This window comes from Leptodactylus fuscus, chromosome 4 (genome assembly GCF_031893055.1).
Source record: "Leptodactylus fuscus isolate aLepFus1 chromosome 4, aLepFus1.hap2, whole genome shotgun sequence".
In the NCBI taxonomy this organism is placed as follows: domain Eukaryota; kingdom Metazoa; phylum Chordata; class Amphibia; order Anura; family Leptodactylidae; genus Leptodactylus; species Leptodactylus fuscus.
The window spans coordinates 81,270,418-81,289,008 of NC_134268.1; positions in this window are offsets into that span (position 1 = coordinate 81,270,418).

The following is an 18,591-nucleotide window of genomic DNA, read 5'->3' on the forward strand; positions in this document are numbered from 1 at the left end:
GGTCCTGGAGCAGATATTGGCTCGCTACTGAAGTGGTTAATAAGTGCAACTCAACAGTAACAGCAGTTTACCAAAGTAGCTGGCCTGGCTGCATCTTGCAAAAAGGATTCACAGGCCATTATGAGGCCATTACTTTGGCCAAAATACGCTAGCTCGCAAACCAGTGTCAACATTCCTCATGCATTGCGAGCCCCTAGCTAAAATTCTAAAAACAATTACCCCAATAATACCTTGTAGAAGAAGAGTGATGGAGTGCTTGGACAGCTAACATGATCTATATACTCGTCTGCTAGAGTTGTCATTAAAGCAAAAGGGGACTATCTGATGGTATTTGCGGATGATTTATTATTGGCAATTTTCAACATGCGGAAATAGATTCCTGGGAATCTCTGCCAATCACTTATTATGTTAGGTTTCACTAATCAAAATCACGTATCCATACTATCATTGTTACTAAGTTAAAAGGATCTGCATATGCTTAATAAGTGTTTTACTGAATTAATTTGGCATCATTTTTATTCAATTTTTATTTAAGTACCCAGAATAGCACTGTTGGAACTGTACAAGTCTTAAAAAAATGGAGGGATAAATTTCCCTTGCGTGGCACATTATGCTTTACTAGCCCAATAGCACATAGTGCTTGACTGGTTAATTAGTAATTTGATTTGCTCTTATTTTATACAGTGAATCAACAATCCCTAGAAACATTAAGTTTGGTCTCCTCTTTGCTTACTCCTATAGCAAATATTCTGGAATGAAGCACACATTATCCACTTTTTTTTTCAATTCAAAGTTTATTGCTTTTCAAAAAGGCATAAAATACAGTGTAAACAGATATCTTCAATGGTAGCAAGAACATTTTATACTATAGATAATTAGGAGATCCTCATGTAGATGCCTGAGGACAAGAAGAGGAGGGGAAAGCGCGAAGAAAGGAGTTGGAATGAAAAGGAGCCCCGAGCCAAAAACCCCAAAACAACAGAGATTGATAAAGAAGAAAGGGAAAAAAAAAATATAAAAGAGTTGCGGCTATAATGCAACAGTATTAGGGTCCAGGGAAGAACCCCATGGGTTTATACAATCGAAAATTCTTAATCAGAAAAAGCAATAAGACTCCACAAGGAACAAAGCCAGATGGTCAAGAATAGTCCTAAAGAGGCAACACACCACTTAACTATAAAAGCCAGAGCATCCCACTGTAGGTCTACGGGGGGAGGCCCAAGAAGCATCTAATACTCACCGTTTTATTGGAATTCCATCCAGTACCACCAGATATTGTTAAATGTTTGAACAATGTCATGTAGGAAAAAGGTAAGGTTCTCCATACACATAATCTCATTGACCCTCAAAATTCTGAGGGAAAAGGGGGGTTCAGTTCACTTCCTAAACTTCGGGATACATGCCTGAACCGCGAGGACTAAAAATTGAAGCAAGGATCACTTATGGATATGCACCAGGGACATGCAATGATGGAGGAACAGAATAGGGCCCAAGTGGTGAGAAGTCTCAGTAACTTGAGAAATAATTCTCTTAACCCTATCCCAAAGGGGGGATAAAGTGCTACAAGACCAAAAAAATGTGTAACATAGTGCCCTCCTCCATCCCTCACCTCCAGTGTATTGATGGGACCTACAGGAGAAAAGCATGCATCTCGAGGGAACATGATATCACCGGGACACAAGTTTAAAACTGGCCTCTTGATAACGCAGGCTGATTAATGTTTTATGTGTGAGATGGAATATGCTCTCTCTTTCAGTATGAGTGAGAGACAAGTTAAGGTCAGTCTTCCACTTCAACATGAAATGAGGCCCATCATCAGGTGGGAATTTTATGAGGAGTAGCTAAGGTTGCTGTAGGGGCCTTACACCCTCACACAACTGTTCCAGAAACATATATTGTGATATGAATTCCATAGAGGTGGGGAGAGATTGTATGAAGTGGCAGATCTGTTATCCAAGACAAAATCCTAGTTTAATGAGCAGCAAAATAGTATAATTTGAGATCTGGGAGGGCCAGGCCACTACTATGTCTAGGGCAAGGAAGAAGGGCTCTGCTATGAAATCTGTTTGTAAGAGGTATAGGAGTCGTGGCAGAATATTCATTTTAAAGGGATCCTATCATTCAAATGTTTTTGGTTTTTTTTTCTGACTAACACATCAGAATAGCCTTAAGAAAGGCTATTCTTCTTCTACCTTTAGATGTCTTCTCCACGCCGCCGTTCGCCTGAAATACCAGTTTTTCTCGGTATGCAAATGAGTTATCTTGCACCACTGGGGACGGACCCCAGTGCTCAGGCAGCACTGGGTGTGTCCCTAATACTGCCAGAGAACTCTGTCCAGCGCCGCCTCCATCTTAGTCAGCATTGGCCTCTTCACCTTCTTCTTCCAGCGTGTGCTGAGTCAAAATTAAACGCATGTGCAATTCGGCTCTGCCAGCGGACCTCGGGCAGAGCCGACTTCACATGCACTTCTGGCGCGTGGTGGGTCAAAATTAAATGCATATTCAGCATGCATTTTTTCCAAGGGACATTATATCTAAATCTTTATAGATGTATATAAAGAAGATGTGACCTTTTTCAATCTTAATCTGATAATTTGGTGTATCCTGATTTCTCAAACCAAAAGCCATTGTAAACCATTGAAAATCTATGTTGAAGATGTTTGCAAATGTTGCAACTTATTAATGTTAAAGTTGGCTACATCTATAGCAAAGTTTAACTTTTATCAATAATATATGATACATGATACATATGTTACTTGTACATATGTTAAGGTACAAATATACCTGTATTATATAACTCTGTTAATATTGCTATTTAGATCATGTGAGTAGAATGTTAGTTACAATAAATAATGTGTTATGTGAAGCAACATTTACTTTATCAAAAGGTTTTCTTCATGATATTTTATGCACTCTCACTTTTTCTTTTCTTTTTTTCCGATTTTTGCTAATTGCTGCCACTGCTTGTTTAGGTATGGCTTGTTGCACTTTTGACAATTAAACTGAAATAGACTGTTGTTGGCTGAACATTACAAAAATCTCACCAGATGTCATCATTAATATGAAAGGTTTTTTTCTGTCGGCTTGCTAAAGATATTTTCAAAACAAATTTCTGCTGCTCAAGTTTTTATTGTGTCCATATCTGTAGCAAACTTTGTTCTTTCCACTATTAGAATCTCTCAAAATTTTGCAAGTATTTCACATATTTCAATAATGATTATTTTTGTAAAACTTTTTTTTTTCCAATTCCTTGTTTCTTTTAGAGCTGTAAGATTCCCTCTCAGAATGTCCATGCAATGTCCAGTGCCATTTGGTTAGTAATCGTTTACAACATAGGCAATGGAGATAAGCCAATAAGAATATGCCAATAAGGGAATCAAAACAATGCCGGGGTTCACAATAACAATTAGTTACAGGCAATATTGAGAAATTCCTATTTTTTAAATGACTGTAATTTTGTTTTACTTGCTTCATGTAGGATGGACAATATACACTCACCGGCCACTTTATTAGGTACACCATGCTAGTAACGGTTTGGACCCCCTTTTGCCTTCAGAACTGCCTCAATTCTTCGTGGCATAGATTCAACAAGGTGCTGGAAGCATTCCTCAGAGATTTTGGTCCATATTGACATGATGGCATCACACAGTTGCCGCAGATTTGTCGGCTGCACATCCATGATGCGAATCTCCCGTTCCACCACATCCCAAAGATGCTCTATTGGATTGAGATCTGGTGACTGTGGAGGCCATTGGAGTACAGTGAACTCATTGTCATGTTCAAGAAACCAGTCTGAAATGATTCCAGCTTTATGACATGGCGCATTATCCTGCTGAAAGTAGCCATCAGATGTTGGGTACATTGTGGTCATAAAGGGATGGACATGGTCAGCAACAATACTCAGGTAGGCTTTGGCGTTGCAACGATGCTCAATTGGTACCAAGGGGCCCAAAGAGTGCCAAGAAAATATTCCCCACACCATGACACCACCACCACCAGCCTGAACCGTTGATACAAGGCAGGATGGATCCATGCTTTCATGTTGTTGACGCCAAATTCTGACCCTACCATCCAAATGTCGCAGCAGAAATCGAGACTCATCAGACCAGGCAACGTTTTTCCAATCTTCAATTGTCCAATTTCGATGAGCTTGTGCAAATTGTAGCCTCAGTTTCCTGTTCTTAGCTGAAAGGAGTGGCACCCGGTGTGGTCTTCTGCTGCTGTAGCCCATCTGCCTCAAAGTTCGACGTACTGTGCGTTCAGAGATGCTCTTCTGGCTACCTTGGTTGTAACGGGTGGCTATTTGAGTCACTGTTGCCTTTCTATCAGCTCGAACCAGTCTGGCCATTCTCCTCTGACCTCTGGCATCAACAACGCATTTCCGCCCACAGAACTGCCGCTCACTGGATGTTTTTTCTTTTTCGGACCATTCTCTGTAAACCCTAGAGATGGTTGTGCGTGAAAATCCCAGTAGATCAGCAGTTTCTGAAATACTCAGACCAGCCCTTCTGGCACCAACAACCATGCCACGTTCAAAGGCACTCAAATCACCTTTCTTCCCCATACTGATGCTCGGTTTGAACTGCAGGAGATTGTCTTGACCATGTCTACATGCCTAAATGCACTGAGTTGCCGCCATGTGATTGGCTGATTAGAAATTAAGTGTTAACGAGCAGTTGGACAGGTGTACCTAATAAAGTGGCCAGTGAGTGTACAATGCCATATGTATATGTATTTTAACCTATTTAATGACATAGTAAACTTTAACCTGTACCTAACAATTTAAATAAACAGTTACACACATTATAATTGCAAAAACTCTCCTGAAAATGTCACTTTTTATTACAAGTTTTGAATTCGTGAGTCAAGTAAATATTAGAGATGAGCGAGTACTATTCGGATCAGCCGATCTGAACAGCACGCTCGCATAGAAATGAATGGACGTAGACGGCACGCGGGGGGTTAAGCGGCCGGCCGCCGTCAAAGCGGAAGTACCAGGTGCATCCATTCATTTTTTTGGTGCGTGCTGTTCGGATCGGCTGATCCAAACAGTACTCGCTCATCTCTAGTAAATATGGCTGCCACATAACTCGGGTTTCTTATGTGTATTTTAACCCATTTATTGACCAGAGATTTTTTAGTCTTAAATCAGTAATATTTTATTCCTCTCTTCATTCTAGCTTTCAGAACTTTGTACATTTTATTTCAACGTAGCTTTACAAGACCTTGAATTTTGTGGTTATATACAACTTTTTGATCAGTTTTCATTACTTATTTTTGAATGAAGAGATAAACAGAAAATATCAATCCTGGCAACTGAATTTTACAGGCAGGTTGTTACAGATTTTTTTTCCATTGACAAGGAATATACTTTTACTTTTTTTCTGGAAGAAAAGGTGCTGCATTCAGCACTGACTAGACATCTAAGTGGTTGAATGGCAAGTATGCTCTCAATGATGATGGAGGGATGATATAATGAATGAAAGTCCACAGTATCCCCTACCCTGGTCAGCTGAGGTGAATAAGAAATCAGTCTCCTCTCCCTGCACATTTTCCTCTTTACACTGGTTGAACTCAAAGCTATGAGTATATGCAGCTCCATTTCAACCAGTGATATCTTGGGATCTACTGATATACAAGCATGACCAAGATTGAGGCTCTAGGCCCCGACACTCCGGTGTTACAGTAGTTTACTCCTGCTCTGGGCAAACTGTTATATACTTTACTCAACTCACACTACAAGCATTTAAAAGTGTTGAGGAGGGGGACATTAAAAAAAAAATTAAAAAATTTCTTCTGCTTTTACTATTATGTATTAAATAACAGAAAAAAATATTGAAAGGGAATAAGGTAACATAATAGAGAAGTAAGGTACATTTAGCACAATGAATTGCCGAACAGTTGATAGTTTTACGAATCTAGTGGATAAAACAACACCTTGGCAAACTTTATTGACAAACTTTAATGTAACTTGGGCATGAGTTAAAAATGTGGCATGGAAAGAAGGAGTTTAGGCTGATTAGGGGCAAAGGAAAGAAAGACAAGGAAGAATAAGAAAGAAAAGAGTAAAGGAAAATGAAGTTGTAGAAAGAAGTGGACAAGTCACTCTACAAGGTACATCATGCCCTCGATGGCCACCAATCTTTAGATTTCAAGAATATTACACTGATTTTACCTTAAAGGGAGTCTGTCATCATGGTAAAGCATATAAAACCAACTACACATTTGGATAGTCAGGATCACCTGAATAATAACACCATTTTCTCCATGGAAACTCTTGCCTCCTTTGCCATGATGTGAACTTATTTCACAATATGAAAATGAGCAGTCTGGTGCCATGCGGGCCAGGCAAGATTTCACCATAAATCAACCAATAAAGGATAACAGATCTCATCCTAATAAGAAAGATATAGTACCTGTAAGAGTCACAAACATGTACAGTGTTGGCCAAAAGTTTTGGCACCCCTGCAATTCTGTCAGATAATACTCAGTGTCTTCCAGAAAATGATTGCAAGAATAAACTCTTTGGTATTAATATCTTCATTTATTTTGCTTGCAATGAAAAAACACAAAAGAGAATGAAAAAAAAGTCAAATCATTGATCATTTTACACAAAACTCCAAAAATGGGCCGGACAAAAGTATTCTCACCCTCAGCCTAATACTTCGTAGCACAACCTTTAGACAAAATAACTGCAAACAACCGCTTCCGGTAACCATCAATGAGTTTCTTACAATGCTCTACTGGAATTTTAGACCATTCTTCTTTGGCAAACTGCTCCAGGTCCCTGAGATGTGAAGGGTGCCTTCTCCAAACTGCCATTTTGAGATCTCTCCACAGGTGTTCTATGGGATTCAGGTCTGGACTCATTGCTGGCCACTTTAGAAGTCTCCAGTGCTTTCTCTCAAACCATTTTCTAGAGCTTTTTGAAGTGTGTTTTGGGTCATTGTCCTGCTGGAAGACTCATGACCTCTGAGGGAGACCCAGCTTTCTCACACTGGGCCCTACATTATGCTGCAAAATTTGTTGGTAGTCTTCAGACTTCATAATGCCATGCACACGGTCAAGCAGTCCAGTGCCAGAGGCAGCAAAGCAACCCCAAAACATCAGGGAACCTTCGCCATATTTGACTGTAGGGACCGTGTTTTTTTCTTTGAAGGCCTCTTTTTTTTTCCTGTAAGCTCTATGTTGATGCCTTTTCCCAAAAAGCTCTACTTTTGTCTCATCTGACCAGAGAACATTCTTCCAAAACGTTTTTGGCTTTCTCAGGTAAGTTTTGGTAAACTCCAGCCTGGCTTTTTTATATCTCTGGGTAAGAAGTGGGGTCTTCCTGGGTATCCTACCATACAGTCCCTTTTCATTCAGACACCGACGGATAGTACAGGTTAACACTGTTGCACCCTCGTACTGCAGGGCAGCTTGAACTTGTTTGGATGTTAGTCGAGGTTCTTTATCCACCATCCGCACAATCTTGCATTGAAATCTTGATGACACTGCACACAGTAGACACAGGAACATTCAGGTCTTTGGAGATGGACTTGTAGCTTTGAGATTGCTCATGCTTCCTCACAATTTTGCTTCTCAAGTCCTCAGACAGTTCTTTGGTCTTCTTTCTTTTCTCCATGCTCAATGTGATACACACAAGGACACAGGACAGAGGTTGAGTCAACTTTAATCCATTTCAACTGGCTGCAACTGTGATTTAGTTATTGCCACCACCTTTTAGGTGCCTCAGGTAAGTAACAGGTGCTGTTAATTACACAAATTAGAGAAGCATCACATGATTTTTCAAACAATGCCAATACTTTTGTCCACCCCCTTTTTTATGTTTGCTGTGGAATTACATCCAATTTGGCTTTTTGACAATTCTTTTTGTGGTTTTCCATTGAAGACAAATTAAATGAAGATAATAATACCAAAGAATTTGTGATTGCAATCATTTTCTGGAAGGAAATGAGTATTATTTGACAGAATTGCAGGGGTGCCAATACTTTTGGCCAACACTATATAATTAAATATGACAAAAAGATAGCAAAAAAGGAGGGCAACCACCACTTGGCAATTTTCTTCTTAAAAACACAGTTCTTTATTCAAAGTGTGCTTAAAAACATCTCCTGGGAGGGAGCGATAGCATCATAGGCAAAGAGGCAACAGCCATTTTGCACTCTCTAAAGTGCTTTCTCAAGCCTTGTGTGCAAACATGTATAAATAAACCTATAATTATTAGAGATGAACAAACACTAAAATATTTGAGGTTCTAAATCCGATTCGAACAGCCCCACACTGTTCGACTGTTCAAACGGGTTTCGAATCCCATTATAGTCTATGGGGGGAAATGCTCGTTTCAGGGGTAGGCAACATTCGATCAAATTCTACTTACCAAGTCCATGAGTGAGGGTCGGGCTGGATTCTTCTCCCTGCGCAGCGTCCCCGCGTCCTCTTCCGGCCTTGAATTCTCTCTGCTAGGCAACGGGCCTGGGCAGAGCTGACTGCGCATGCCCGCACTACAAGCGGACATGCGCAGTCGGCTGTGCCCAGGCCCGATGTCTGGCAGAGTGAATTCAGAGCCGGAAGAGGACGCGGGACACTGCGCAGGGAGAAGACAGAAGACTGTCCCACCTGCCCTGCACAGTTATTGGTGCAAAAAAAGCGCCAGGGAAGGTGGGGGGAATCGAATTTTTAGCGAGTTTGCCACCTGGTGTTCGACTCGAATCAAACATCTCGAATAGAGATGAGCGAACAGTAAAATGTCCGAGGTTCGATATTGGTTTCGAGTAGCCCCTCAATATTTGACTACTCGAATCGAACCCTATTATAGTCTATGGGGGGAAAATGCTCGTTTCAGGGGTAGGCAACATTCGATCAAATTATACTTACCAAGTCCATGAGTGAGGGTCGGACTAGATCCTCCGTGCACTCTTCTCTTTGCAGCGTCCCTGCGGCGTCTTCTGGCTCTTCATTCACTCTGCCAGGCATTAGCAGACTGCGCATGCCCACACTACAAGCAGACATGCGCAGTCGGCTCTGCCCAGGCCCGATGCCTGGCAGAGTGAATTCAGAGCTGGATGACGCCACGGGGAAGCTGCACGGAGAAGACTTCTAAAGGTAGGAGAAGAACCAGAGTTGATTGGTAGAATGTATAGCATTCTGCCAATCAACGCTGGTTCTGCATTGAATCTTAACTTCGAACAGCTAGTAGTACTCGATCGAGTACGAGTATTTCGAATACCGTAGTATTCGATCGAACACCTACTCGATCGAGTACTACTCGCTCATCTCTAATAATTATTCCCACAGAGTAACCGCTAATAATAATAACTATAATGTCTATAAATATCAAAAACTCAAACTTTATTATGCCCAAAGTGTACAGAAATTAAAATATGGCCACATCTAATAAGCAGTGTGACATAGGACACATCTTATATATACCATAATACATCAATTATCACCATAATAAAAAAATTCATAGTAATAAATAATCCCTGTAATCCACACATTAATACATAAACAGCATAGCGCCTTGGCACTGTCGTTACATTCATGTAAGCCTAACCTATCTAACTGTTGCTGGTCTAATATGATTAGCCCTGGTAAAAGACTTCCTTTAAATAGGAGGGCCATGCATTAGTTTCTTTCCCAGGCCTCGTTCACATCTGCATTGTTATTCTCTTCGGGGGAGTCCGCATGGGGACCCCCCCAGAATGGAATATCAAACACATTTGCAAGCGCTGTGCAGTAAAAGCACATGGATCCCCATAGACTATAATGGGGTCCGTGTGCTTGCCGCCAGACCTCCACAGGGAACATACGGAGAGCAAAGTACTTCACAATATACTTTTTTGTCTGCACGTTCAATGCGGAGATCGTGCGGCAAGCACACAGACCCCATTATAGCCTATGGTATCCGTGTGCTTTCATTGCACACCGCTTGAAAATGCGTTCGGTAGTCCCCATGCGGACTCCCCAAATGGATTACCAAATGCAGATGTGAATGAGGGGTAAGTAACAAGTAGTGAATTGGAAGAAGTTCCTCATCTTTTCTTGCCTGGGTAAGATTTGTATAAAAGGTTCCCAAAAACTATCTAACCTTTGCTTATTTTGTATTGTGCCCTCTACCCAATCTGCACCTAAAAGATATTGTGGTTGAGAGAAAAGAAACTTCCAAAGAGAATGGCTTTTCTTGAGAATGCTGACATTATAAAGAATAGTTCAGGCATGAAAGGAATAAAGTCAAAGGGAAAACAAGCAAATTTTTCCATTCATTTTCAAAATCTTTGAACGGCCGGCACCAGAAATATTGAAAAAGATCTGCATCGAATTCCAAGTATTTGGGCCATGAAGATGTGGGAATACGTTCCATTAAATAATTCTGAAGCTGTGAAATATAAACTGTATGTGCGAGTTATCTGCTATATCCCAGTAAGAAAGAGCAGGAAAATAGCACCATGTGTAGAGAATCAGTAATGTTTTCTGGCGAGAACTGTGACATATGTTGGGATCAGGAGACTAGACTATGTTGTTGCTAAGAATAATCACAAGGAGTTCTAAGAAAGTTGTAGAATAAATTGATTAGACTCATCTTATCCTTCTTTACAGCATTAAGTTAATCAATACGTCTGTGTTTTCCTGGGGTTTAATTAGGTGAATAACTTTGTTAGCATAGCTGGACACTTGTAAAGAAGAAAATAATGCTTGCGGAAAAACTTTGTTCCAGTTGCTTTTAAATGGATTTTGTTGTAACAAAAAGTTATCAGATTCAAGACTTCTCCATCCAAATGTCACTTTTTGTCTTAAAACAATATAAAACTTCACACGTATGCTTTAACTGTCATATTCTAAACTCATATAGGGTGACATTTGGGCTCTGACTGACATATCTTAAGCGTTTCTTAAGACCCTAGAGAATAATGAGCAGATACCCAGGGAAAGTGAGCAAACATACCAAACACTACTACTCACCTCTCCTAGACTCCAGTGCTGGCTTTTGGGCTTCTTCGTGTCTCAGAGACATCATGAATGACGTCAGAGGCCCCTGAGACCTGTGATGAGGCCTTAGTAGTTACAAGGATTACATCATTGTTATTATGCATCATGATGTCAACATGACCATTGAGGCCCAATCACATTCATGATGTCTCTGAGACCTATGAGGCCCAAAGGCTGGGGCTGGAGCCAAGAAGAGATGAGCAATACTGTTTCCTCACCTCCACTAGGCCTCTGCTCATTTTACTCTGGGGTCTGAAGAAATCCAAGAGTATAATAATAGATCATGAGTGGAGACCTCCAAAATGTGAGTTTCAGTCTGAATTTTTTTTTGTAAAATCGAAAACAAAAACTTTTACAGTCACTATAGGATGTTATATTGTGTGAAGAGGCCACAATGGGACATTATACTGCATGGAGGCCGCTATGGGACATTATATTGTGTGAAGGAGCCATTATGGGACAATATATTGTTTGAAGGGGCCACTATGTATAAACACATTATGACTAGAGATGAGCGAGTAGTATTCGATCGAGTAGGTATTCGATCGAATACTACGGTATTCGAAATACTCATACTCGATCGAGTACCACTCGCTATTCGAATGGAAAAGTTTGATGCAGAATCAGCATTGATTGGCCGAATGCTATACAGTCGGCCAATCAATGCTGGTTCTTCTCCTACCTTTAGAAGTCTTCTCCGCGCAGCTTCCCCGTGGCGTCTTCCGGCTCTGAATATACTCTGCCAGGCATCGAGCCTGGGCAGAGCCGACTGCGCTTGTAGTGCGGGCATGCGCAGTCGGCTCTGCCCAGACCCGATGCCTGGCAGAGTGAATTCAGAGCCGGAAGATGCCGCGGGAACGCTGCACGGAGAAGACTTCTCGGAGGATCCAGCCCGACCCTCACTCGTGGACTTGGTAAGTATAATTTGATCGAACGTTGCCTACCCCTGAAACGAGCATTTTTCCCCCATAGAGTATAATAGGGTTCGATATTCAATTCGAGTAGTCGAATATTGAGGGGCTACTCAAAACAAATATCGAACCTCGAACATTTTACTGTTTGCTCATCTCTAATTATGACGTATCTCATTCAGGCAACTTCAGTGTTGAGTTGGTAGTCAGGCCTAATTTTGTAAATTCTGACAATTTTTAAATTTTTGCTTCAGACATCAAAATAGCTATAATTGGCCCTGATATTGAAAAGGTCATTATACTGTAGAATATATTGTATTTCACAGGGTTTATAGGCCTTTTAGTCTTGTACGCAATGCACAACAGGGGTTGTTTCATTACAGACATTTATCCATTATCCAGAGGTTTGGATATAAGTGTCACATTGCTGGAAGTCTCTGTCTCTCCCTCTATATGAAGCTCCAGTGCGCTTGCGTGACCAGTGCCCCATTCACTGCTATGGGATTGCAGAAGTGAATGGGCCAATCACACAATCCCACAGGCGTTTCATTCACAGAGAAGAGGTGGATAACTATTAGTCTGATCTTCTGATCTTCCAGCAATGTAATACTACCTATAAGATAGGGGGATAGGGGGTAATTGTCTATAATGGGACAACCCCTTGAATAGAAAAAAAAAAAAAAACTGGTAATAACGATTAACATTTTTGGCTGACATTAGCCATAACTTTTTTTTTTTTTTAACAAATTAAGACTGTATACTCGCTTGTCTCTGTAATATTATTGTCTAGGAAAGCACAGTATGTTTTCTTCTATTATGATGATTGGTAAGCTGGATAACTCAGTAAGCTGATTTGCTATGGTTGGCTTGACTTAAACACCAGACATTCGGTAATGAGGAGGTAGCTATGTCAAAACAGCTGTCAAATGGTAACATAGTAACAGTGAGAGAAAAAACGCTAGTCAGTCAATTCATGGAGGACACTATAGATGAAAAACTGGAGCTGGAATTTACAGGAAAACAAAATGAAAAAGGAAACTTCGGAATTAATCTGATCTTAAAATATTATTTTAAAAGTGCATAAGATGGAAACATTGTTTCTTAGACCATTCCAATCTCACAGCTCCTTTATCATTAGACAGATACATAAAGAAATGGAAATATGGAAATATCCTGCATCAATGACCATAAAGACCCTAGAAGGACAACTTGAAGCTACTGCAACATTTATGGTCATTTATGGTGGTTGTCTATATGGAAGTGGGGCACTTGCATTCCCCTCATGCACCAAGGCATAGGTGTAAATATAACATTTGCACCCCTGAAAGTATCCCATCTTCAGATTGCAGTGTCGAGTTTACATATTGAAATGCCTTTGAGCAAAATGTTCACAGGGCAGATGTTGCATCCAGTTAAGGTGCAACTGGGTGAACATAGGTCAAGTATAAGAGCTTATAAGGAGCAGAAGTGTAGAAAATCGGAGGTGGGAGTTCAGAAAGAAACAGTAACTGATAAGTTTATTGTGGCCAAACATGTCAACATGGTCCAGATAGCAAAGAACAGTGAGGGGAATAGGAGGTAACTATTAAGATGTGAAACAAAATGGATTGTGTGCCTGGAAGTTTTTTCCTCTGAAAGGTTTGGATGAGAAATGCTTATTTATTGTGTTCCTGTAATGTAAATTTGTGATCCCGCTTATTTTATTTATGCATTTATTTATTTGTGCTGTAATGCAATGTAATAATGGTTCATTGGTTTAATAAGGTTTAACAAGCTGCCAGTGATATATATATATATATATATATATATATATATATATATATATATATATATATATATATATTAAGCATCATTATGTATTAGGAAGGGACATGACCCCTGAAAAGTTGCATAATGCTGGAAGTACCTGCTTGGAAACATATTGTGTGTCTATTCTACTTGTTTATTGTGGAAAGGAAAAAGGATATATATGTGACCTTTTCCAAGATGGCGCCACATTGAGTGGCTGCCTCAATACAGAGCTCCAAGCTGAGAGCAACCTTTATCTTTCCTTTCTCACTCTTTTTCTCTGTATCTTCAAGAATCCTCTAACCAAGCAAACTAGCACTATGAATTAGCAGCTATAAAAATCGAATGGAAGACCCTGTGGAGTATTTTTCCCCCCTTTTGTTTCTATTGTTAAAGCATGGACAAGACTCAAGACCTGATTCAGCTGGAGTTTCCTGTGTACATGTGCCTGTTACCATGCCCCCATGAACTAAGCACAGCATGGTCACCATACGGCATGGAGGAGAAACCTGCTTGGAAGTGTTGACTTCTTCTTCAAGGAGATGATTTTTGGCATCTATTGCTGATGTGTGAAGATGCCTACAGCTGACTGGTATTTCTTTCTTTTACTGTGGACACGTGGGACTCTGTTACAACCTGGGAACCTACCATCACCCACCTACCCCATGTGTTTATGGAAGCTTGGCAAGAGAGCAACACCCTGTCTATGGGGTTGGCTTCAGACTTCTTTGGGCAGTAGAATACAGTGGTAAGAAGAAAGGAGGAGGAGGGCTTGTGATGACGGACATTTGGGGCATTTTTTGTGGTTAATGGACAGTAGTACTGATGCAAGATACCGAACTATTGAACTATCAGCTGTGAGCAGGAGATCTCACTACCTACCAAAGGAACTGCCACATGTTATCATGATAGCTGCATATATCCTCCATCTCTGCAAAAAAAAAAAAAAAAAAAAAAAACGTTTCTGCCTGTTATATCTACATGCTGTGACCCCCTACTCGTGTCATCCAACCACATTCGGCTCTATTATTAGCATCACTCCGCACAGAGAACTAAATGATCCTGCAGTGTGTCTTTGATTCTTTCTTTTTAGTTGCTATGATTCCTAGGATTTCTCTATCTGCCATGAGCTTGTATGTGTTTCCTCTCTTGTTATATACTACTGTACTATCCATGAAACTGTATCACTGAAATTTCTCCTTTGTGGGACTATTAAAGGGTTATCTTATCTTATCTTATCTTATATACACTTTGGGGAAGTTAGTTCTGTAGAAGCAGTGGTGCAGACTCAAAAAGTCAAGAAAGGACACAAAATATGCAGCAAACTGGTTTATTTAGAAAAAACAGGAAAATAAATAGACTTTGACTTCAGGTACAAAATGAGCAAAACAAAATACAAACTTGCTCGTCTGAGCAACTAACTTAAAAAAACTGATAACCTAACTATACGTGTGGCTTACTTTCAGCCAAATGAACTAAAACTGGAGCAATATAGTCTCACCAGACTCAGGGTCACAGGACAGAACCGTACACCTCCTTTCATCACATGGAACTGCATTTCTCTAGGCAGCGTTTCTAGCCCGGTAACGAGTAAAGGATTTACATCTGGGCTGCGGCCTACTCCAGATCTGCCCTTGATCACACACATCTCAGACACCTGGGGCTGATATATCTGGAGTCCAGCACTCTGCCTGTCACCTTCTCTCAATACTTATATTTATAAGATTAAAACTTATATGTTATTGTATCTATCTCTACTTTTTCCCTTCACTGATATTTATGTTGGAGGATGAAACTCATACAATGTTGTACACTTATACAACTGAACTGTCTATCTCCATTGCTCAAAACCAAATTTACAAATAGTACTTTTAGGTTGCAGATTTTTTAGTAGAGATCCCAAATTAGAATTCTGCCTACAATGTACAGTACAAAACAGGATATTTTATTGTCATGAATCTGTTGTGGATTTCACTTATTGTCAAGATAACGTTGATATCTGTGATCAAATTTACATCTCAAAATCATACAATGTGATTTTCTGAATTTTTTTTAGACTCTGTCTCTCACAGTTCATGTGTACCTAGGATAAAAATTACAGACTTCTCCCTTCTTTATAGGTGGAAAAAATTATTTTCCCCACTCTTATATGTTGATTAATCTATGATAGAGATGGCCGAACCAAATTTGGCCCCAATATTCCAGGAAAGGTAAGAAAAAAAAAAAAACATTGATACTCGCCTTCCGTTACATCTTTTGGGCCATATGATTGTGGGTATGCCCATATCACCACTGTAGCCCAATCACAGGCCTCAGCGATGTCCCTGTTTGCATGACGTCACAGAAGAGTACCTGACGCCAAGAGGAAGCAGAGATAGAGCGTCAGACACCACAAGGAGGCCCAAAAGAGGTTATGGATAGTGAGTTTAAATGTGCTATTATTTTTGTCACCTCGCCCTATTAAATATAAATGTACAGTGTTGGCCAAAAGTATTGGCACCCCTGCAATTCTGTCAGATAATACGCATTTTCTTCCAGAAAATGATTGCAAGCACAAACTCTTTGGTATTAATATCTTCATTTATTTTACACAAAACTCCAAAATGGGCCGGACAAAAGTATCGGCACCCTCAGCCTAATACTTGGTAGCACAACCTTTAGACAAAATAACTGCGAACAACCGCTTCCGGTAACCATCAATGAGTTTCTTACAATGCTCTGCTGGAATTTTAGACCATTCTTCTTTGGCAAACTGCTCCAGGTCCCTGAGATTTGAAGGGGGCCTTCTCCAAACTGCCATTTTGAGATCTCTCCACAGGTGTTCTATGGGATTCAGGTCTGGACTCATTGCTGGCCACTTTAGAAGTCTCCAGTGTTTTCTCTCAAACCATTTTCTAGTGCTTTTTGAAGTGTGTTTTGGGTCATTGTCCTGCTGGAAGACCCATGACCTCTGAGGGAGACCCAGCTTTCTCACACTGGGCCCTACATTATGCTGCAAAATTTGTTGGTAGTCTTCAGACTTCATAATGCCATGCACACGGTCAAGCAGTCAAGTGCCAGAGGCAGCAAAGCAACCCCTAAACATCATAGAACCTCCGCCATGTTTGACTTCGGGGACCGTGTTCTTTTCTTTGAAGGCCTCTTTTCCCAAAAAGCTCTACTTTTGTCTCATCTGACCATAGAACATTCTTCCTAAACGTTTTTGGCTTTCTCAGGTAAGTTTTGGCAAACTCCAGCCTGGCTTTTTTATTTCTCTGGGTAAGAAGTGGGGTCTTCCTGGGTATCCTACCATACAGTCCCTTTTCATTCAGACACCGACAGATAGTACGGGTTGACACTGTTGTACCCTCGGACCGCAGGGCAGCTTGAACTTGATTGGAGGTTAGTCAAGGTTCTTTATCCACCATCCGCACAATGTTGTGTTGAAATCTCTCGTCAATTGTTCTTTTCTGTCCACATCTAGGGAGGTTAGCCACAGTGCCATGAGCTTTAAACTTCTTGATGACACTGCGCACGGTAGATGCGGGAACATTCAGATCTTTGGAGATGTACTTGTAGCTTTGAGATTGCTCATGCTTCCTCACAATTTTGCTTCTCAAGTCCTCAGACAGTTCTTTGGTCTTCTTTCTTTTCTCCATGCTCAATGTGGTACACACAAGGACACAGGACAGAGGTTGTGTCAACTTTAATCCATTTCAACTGGCTGCAAGTGTGATTTAGTTATTGCCTCCACCTGTTAGGTGCCTCAGATAAGTAACAGGTGCTGTTAATTACACAAATTAGAGAAGCATCACATGATTTTTCAAACAGTGCCAATACTTATGTCCACCCCTTTTTTATGTTTGCTGTGGAATTATATCCAATTAGGCTTTTTGACAATTCTCTTTGGTTTTCCATTGAAGACAAATTAAATGAAGATAATTATACCAAAGAATTTGTGATTGCAATCATTTTCTGGAAGAAAATGAGTACTATCTGACAGGATTGCAGGGGTGCCAATACTTTTGGCCAACACTGTATATAACATGCGACAGATCAAGTCATTGAATCTTTAGACTTTAAGCACTGGATTATGTACCAAAGTGAGATGAGGCAATTTATAATAAAATCCACAATAAATAGTAAATAAGGTTGTACAAATATAGTTGACAGGTGATCTTATCCTTAATTTGTTAGCATTTGACTACTTAATTAGTTGACAATACTATTATAATTTTAGAATGTCTCAGATTTTTGCTAGTGGCTTATAGGCAGGCAGTGTCCCATCCCTAGGCATCAGGACTTAACTCAATGTTTTTCCTAAGGACATGTGCTCCTCTCATAAGTGCTGTATCTTCTGAGCCTTCTGAACATTTTAGAGGCTTGTAAGCTCTCCAAGATTTTCTTAAAATACTTTTTTGATGGTACCTAGACCACCACAGGCACAGTTCTTGCTTTGGGTCTTAATATTCTGTTCAATTTGATCTCAAAGTCTTTGTATTATGAGTTTCTCTTTTTTTCCAGACTGAGTATGATGATCTGGTTATCTACTAAGTATAATATTATTTTAGTATTACTTATAACATATTAACTATTTATAAAATAAACTCTTAAAATTCATTTTATGGTATGTTTACACAGAGTTTTTTGCAGGCGGATTTTGACGTGGAATCCACCTCAAAATCTGCCTGCAAAAATGGCTCTCATTGAATTAAATGGGACCCGCTCACTTTTTTTTCTGCTAGCTAGTAGGCAGAAAAAAGAAGCGAGATGACCTATCTTGCCACGTATTCCACAGCTGAATCAGCTGCAGCTAGACACTCTCCTGTTAGGGCCCATTCATTTGAGCCTAATCAGGAGCAGTACGCTGCATCAGCATCCCGTCACGGCTAGCTATGTAGAATGTTCACAAGGTGGTTTCCGT